This window comes from Papilio polytes, unplaced genomic scaffold, assembly GCF_000836215.1.
Source record: "Papilio polytes unplaced genomic scaffold, Ppol_1.0 DF824382.1, whole genome shotgun sequence".
Classification (NCBI taxonomy): Eukaryota; Metazoa; Arthropoda; class Insecta; order Lepidoptera; family Papilionidae; genus Papilio; species Papilio polytes.
This window is the reverse complement of record NW_013524822.1, coordinates 1,099,771-1,106,686: the sequence shown is the minus strand read 5'-3', so window position 1 is coordinate 1,106,686 and position 6,916 is coordinate 1,099,771.

Genomic DNA, 6,916 nt, shown 5'->3' with positions numbered 1-6,916 from the left:
ACAAAAAAAAAAAAAAAATCTGGAAGAATGCATAGGCTACTCACTTTCGTTTTTTTTATTCCAGTCGGACTCGGAGTATATTAATGTTATAAATGCGAAAGTTTAGATGTATTGATGTTTCTTAGTGTTTGTAGCCTACCCTGCTGTACGGATCTCGATGAAATTAGGCAATGTAGAGAATAGTCTGGAAGAACACATAGTAAACATAGAAACACACCTTTGTTTTTTGTATTTCAACACGTGCAGAGTCGCGGGCAACAGTAAGTACACAAGTATTGTAATTTACATACTTAAATATGATTATCTATGCAGTGATATTCAAACGAGAATCTTAGAATTATCAATAATGTTTTAAAACATTGGAAAGCTAAGGAAGCCAATGGTGCGGAACGTTCCATTCAAGCGTTTACTCCCGCTCCGACAATGTGGAACGAACTAATGGAAGCCATTAATTCTTGTTATTAAACGTTAAGCTGTTTGAAATATATAACATATATTACAAACACTAAAATATGCATATTTTTAATAATTATACTACGAAATAACTTAATTACATTTGATTTCATTTTTCATACAAATAACTAGCTGTTGCTCGCGATATTCCGCGTGAAATTAAAATATATAGCCATTGTTACTCACAGATAAATTATCTTTCTAACGGTGTAAGAATTTTTAAAATCGGCCCAGTAGTTTTTACGCGAATCGAATACATACAAAAATATAAATCTTTCCTTTTTGTGATATTAGTATAGAAAAAATATGCGGAAACTCGACTGTGTAATAATGACACTTTGAGCAAAATATATATCTGTAAGTGCGTGCACACCTTTGAAACAACTAAACTATCGCACACCTCAGTCTCGCGTTAATATTATACCTGTCAGCTTATATGGAGGTGCGCACACTCGATTTTTAGTTGTGAAACAGTTGAATTAGCTACGAAACAATCGACAATCGCAAAACGGTTTGCGATTGTTTAGTCATAAGTGTGCGCCCTCTCTAATAATATACACTCTTTAAATGCTGTCCAAATGTACAAATTTGTTATAAAAAAAAATAATTAACATTATTTTCTTTCTTGTATTTATAGTTCAAAATATCGTAGTATATTCAATACATTGTAAGATGGTTTGATATCGTTTCCATATCGTTCTAGAGGTAATTCCTCCATCTTCTAGGCGTGAGCACCGCAATATCCGACAGGCAAATATCGCCTATGATATTTCGGTTTTCAATCTTGTATAAAATTTCAATATTCACACTATCTAGATATAAACTGTGTATGTCTGTATTATCGAAACTTCTGTATTAGGATAATATACTCATTTTAAGAAATAACACAAATAACAAAAAAAAACATACAGACGAAATGAGTACCTCTATTTGAGAAGTCGGTCAAAAAAGAGAATAATCATACCTCATCTTACTAATATTATAAATGCGAAAGTTTAGATGGATGGATGTTTGTTAGTTTGTAACCTAAACGGCTGAACGGATCTTGATTAAATTTGGTTTAGACCTAGAGGTTAGCCTGGAAGGACACACCGTACACTATTGTTCTTTGAACTTCGCACAGACCGAGTCGCAGGCGAAAGCTAGTACTCATATGAACGCGTAAGTTTTAACAGCGACTGACGTCGTTGAAGTTTCATCGAGACATTTCTCATAGAAGTAGAACATAGTGTAAAAGAATACATAGGCTACTTATTAAGCACTCTTAATTTCGCGCGTACGGAGTCTCGGACAAAAACTAGAATTCTTATGCAAGTTTACTGTCTAAAGAGAGTAAATGAAAGAAAATTATTTTATGAAAATTATTAATGAACATTCATCCATTTAAAGTTTAGTTGGAAGTATAGATGTTTATTAGATTCTAAACTTTCGTATTTATGTTAGTAAGATAATAAGAAATAGAGCTTTCAAAAAGCCTGACCTTAGGGTCTCTAATAGCTAAACTTTAACTTATTATTCGCTATTAATTATATTTTTTGTTGTTAAAAAATATCATCACCAGCTCATTATACGTCCCCACCGAGGGGCTCGGAGCCTACCCTAAGTTAGGGTGACTAGGCCATAGTCAACCACGCTGGCCAAGTGCGGGTTGGTTGATTTCACACATATCTTTGAATTTCTTCGCCGATATGTGCAGGTTGCATCACGATGTTTTCCTTCACCGTAAGAACATCGGGTAAATTATGTACATATGAAAATTCGAAAAATCGAAAATCACATTGGTACATGGCGGGATTCGAATTCAAGACCTTTAGATTACAAGTCAAGTGTTCAAACCACTGAGCCACCGACGCTCTAAAAATATAATAACATAAAAAAAAATTCTAAACAACACTTTTAGGTCATTTTCGTTTGTCTCTTTTTATTTCTATAGCACTGATAAATAATAAACAAACATACAGTATAATTCGGAGCACTTTGTCAAAAGAAAAGCTACTTTATCACTTGAATTATAGGTTATAAAGTTACTTGACAATGTGGACTGTAATATTGGTCACGTTGCACGCTTAATGCCATCATCCCCTCGCACAATAGCACTCACAATCTTTTGAAGCCCCCCTTTATATGGCATCATTGCATTTTCTGTTTTCTTCCGGACAATGACTAAGTAAATCTTACTAATATTATAAATGTGAAAGTTTAGATGGATGGATGGATGTTTGTTAGAGTTTGTAACGTAAACGGCTGAGTGGATTTCGATGAAATTTGGCATGGACGATAATCATCTGGAAGTACACATATGCTACTCTTTTCTATTTTTTAATTCCACTCTGACGGAGTCACGGGCGAAAGCTAGTTTTAAATAAAAGACTAATACGTCTATGATTCCTCCGTAGACTATCGTAAGCCTGAATTTTACGATTTACATATTGTTTTAATTTATGTCACAAGGTTTTAAATGAGCAAGCGGACATATTAATTGATCGAAAGAAAATAGATATTTTCCCTTCCTATGCGTCTCGGTGTCGGTCGGAATTACTTCCCCTTACCAACCATTCCAAGTAAGGAAAGGCTGAGAAGCAAAAGAGAACTAATCCAGCACGAAGAATTTTTTCTTGCAAAATTTGCGTTTCAAACATACGACACTTTACGTAAGAGCCATCGAAATAAGTACTCAAATCTTACACAGTTGTAAATAGACTGAATAGCTAAAAAATCAACACAAGTTTTACTTTGATGAAGAAATTCGTAAACCATAAAATCTCTTGCATAAAACCATCCGACATAAAGACATTGAGGATGGTTTTATGCAAGAGTTTAATAGCGGCACAGTAAAACACGAACACGTAGCCGCGTTATGAACAATATCCTTGTGAATGAACACAAAATAGCTTTTATATTGTGTTGCAGTAAGTCACTTCAATGTATACGATTTTATTCTACTTTCAATTTTTTTTTATAGGAGATGATTTTAAAGACTCGATTGTTATAAACTTGCTTATTTTAATAAGTTTTAAAATAGACATTTTTTTTTAAATCATAAAGTGGTAAACGAGCAAGAGGCCACCTGAATCCGCCAAAATGGCGAAGCGACTGCAGCCCATAGACATTCGCAATAGCCCATGCGTTGTCTACCCTTAACCGTCGGAGGAGACGCATATGAAGAGGATATATCCCCATCCTATGTAGAGGAGACTCTACCGTCAAATACACGTTCCCTTTCCATCCTTCTCTTATAAGATCAAGGATGGAAAGTAAAAGGGACTAAAGTTGGGCCTCCGGCACCACATTCATTAGCCGAATCGTGGAATTGCTCCCACTTCACGCCTATCTTCTGTATAGACGTTCTATTGCACCGGGCGAGCCCATTCGTGCGAAGATGTTAAAGTGGACTCTACCACTGTTTATTTTAAAATAATAAGTAATGTAGGAACATATTTTAATTAACATTTCTTTAACTTGATTGCTTTGTTTTAAAGTATTTCCATTATACTTCTCTCTTATAAAACTATATGAGGCCCATAAAACACTTAACAACTTCCCATAAAACGTTTTTCGAAGAAATAAAACATGCAAAACTTTAGCTTCCTTGTCATAAAACTAAAACTTTACGATTAATAAAAACTAAACCAAGGTCTTTCTTCACTTAACTTATTTACCTATTGACAAAATAAATCAAGTACATCTGTTGAGTGCAAAGTACAACCTCTTTGGCTGACAAGCAGTATGTATACAGCCAAAGAGGTTGCATACTGGCCACCAAGGCATTTATCGTTGATTAAAGAAAATATTTAGAAAAAGAAGAATAAGAAGTCAAGATGTGATCCAGATAGTTTTGAGTTTTTTTGTATATATTTGTGTAAATAAGTTTTGAATAAAGATGTGTTAGTTTGATAAAAAGTGTTTTGTATTTTTGGCTGCCGCGCTGTCGGTAACAAGTTAAATGACATCATACTTAAAAAAGTTAAGTTACTTTACACAGCTGTATTCTAAAACATTCATTCTTAATGGTACTTCCAAAGAAACAACTTAGAGCGCGCGCACACCTTTGACTAAACTATCGCACAACCGTTTAGTTTCGCTTTGATTGCTATGAGCTTATATGGAGCGCATACTCGATTTTTAGTTGAGCAACTAAACAGTTGAATGGGCTGCGAAACAATCGACAATCGCACAACAGTTATACGATAGTTCAGTCAATGAGATGCGTTTATTTGAATCGGATTGGCAATTGCATGGAAATTAATTTCGTTTTCGACTTAAACCCACGTTGTCATTGCTAACAGTTTATCTGAAAAAATATATTACGCTTTACGCCTGTCTATTGGTAAAGGTCAGTAATTTAATTAAAAATGTATTAACGCACACAACTTAGTATTAAGAATATTTCGTATGGTTTTAAACTTCAAGTAATAGCTTCGAGAAGTCTTATCCGAACTAAGTTGGGAGATGAAGAAACTTTACATGTTTCTGCAGGGAATTGGCGACTTTAGCAGGCGCTAGTTTTGTGCCAACCAATGCCCCGCCGATGTGTACTTTGAACTTAATTAACTTTACCCACATCTTGACTGCTTAATTAATTAACTTAGATTCCTTATACTTAAGGAAATCTTTAAGTAAATATGAATGAATTGTCTAATTCTACAATTGCTTGGTTGTATTTTATAAAACATTTTCAGTCGCGACTCCGTTTGCATGGAATTAAAAAAAATAGCCTATGTGTTCTTCAATACTATCTTCTACATCTATGCCAAATTTCATCGAGATCCGTTCAGCAGTTTAGGCTACAAACTCTAACAAACATCCATCTAAACTTTCGCATTTATAATACTAGCTTTCGCCCGCGACTCCGTCCGCGTGGTATTAAAAAAACAAAAGTGAGTAGTTCACGTGTTCTTCCAGACCATCCTCTATGTCTATGCCAAATTTGATCGAAATCTGTTCAGCCGTTTAGGCTACAAACTCTAACAAACATCCATCTAAACTTTCGCATTTATAATACTAGCTTTCGCCCGCGACTCCGTCCGCGTGGTATTAAAAAAAAACAAAAGTGAGTAAACCACGTGTTCTTCCAGACCATCCTCTACGTCTATACCAAATTTGATCGAAATCCGTTCAGCCGTTTAGGCTAGAAACTCTAACAAACATCCATCCATCTAAACTTTCGCATTTATAATATTAGTAAGATAGTATGAATAAGATTTCAATGTTTAAATAAAATTTCTTACTTTAGAAAGACTTAAAGTGATTAAATGCGGTTTGATTGTGGAGTTAAATTCTCTAGAATGCTTTATAACGGTTAATTTCTGAAAATGCATACATTAACCTTTGTCTGTGAAAACCAAATGAGTTTATTTCGCACAACGGACCCGTTTATTGTTCTCTTTTACAAATGTAAGATATAAAAGCTTCATTTTGTACAAAATTAAAGCATTTAGAAAGTAACATTATTATTTTTTTACATTTTTATTTTCTGTTGGTTTAAACATTAGTCGATATTTTTAAATACAAAGGCATACAAAACTGAATAGTGTTTAAATGACTTTTTTTTTTCAATGGTCAGGTTTTAAACATTTTTGTACCTAAATAAATGTAACGCAAACGTAAACCTAAAGTCGGCTACACACGTTAAGTTTAAACTACATGTTATCAATGTGTGTAGATGGCTTAATTAATGACTTTTGTAACCTCTAAAATTAAACCTAACAGTTACATAACTACACTTAACTAACACTTGATCTAACAGAGAAACCTATTATGCTGGGTTGCTGGGTTTTTAATTTATTTTATCACTAGCTTTCGCTGACGACTCCGTTCGCGTGGAATTAAAAAACAAAAGTGAGTAGCCTATGTGTTCTTTCAGACTACCCTCTACATCTAAACCAAATTTCATCGAAATCCATTAAGCCGTTTAAGCTACAAACTCTAACAAACATCCATCTAAACTTTCGCATTTATAATATTAAGTATGATTACTTAGTAGAGTAAGTTTTGATATAGTAAAACTCTAGTTACATAGTTCGGAAATGCATTTAATGAATCTAACCAAAGTCACTAACGTACGATTAAATGTAGCTTGGAAACCGGCCATTAAACAGACATGTTATGTAACTATAAATTAAGACTAGCTGTTCCCGTGTGGCTTCATCTGCATGAAATTACGAAAATCTTATATTATTGTTTACGTTTGTCAAATTATCAATAGCAAATGTCAAAATGACATGACATGACAAACGTCGGCAATCTTGCTTCCTCGATGTTGGCAGCAACTTATGGTCTCTTACCACATTAGGGTTTTTATCCAAAATATTTACTCCCTAAGTTTAATGGCGTGAAAATATACAGCCTAAAGCGTGACGTAAATGTAGGGCTTTTTATTAAAAAAAGAATTATTCATAAATATGCTGTAATTGCTGACATCTTAGGCAACAAAGAAGTGTGTGTTTACGCTTTATTATAATAG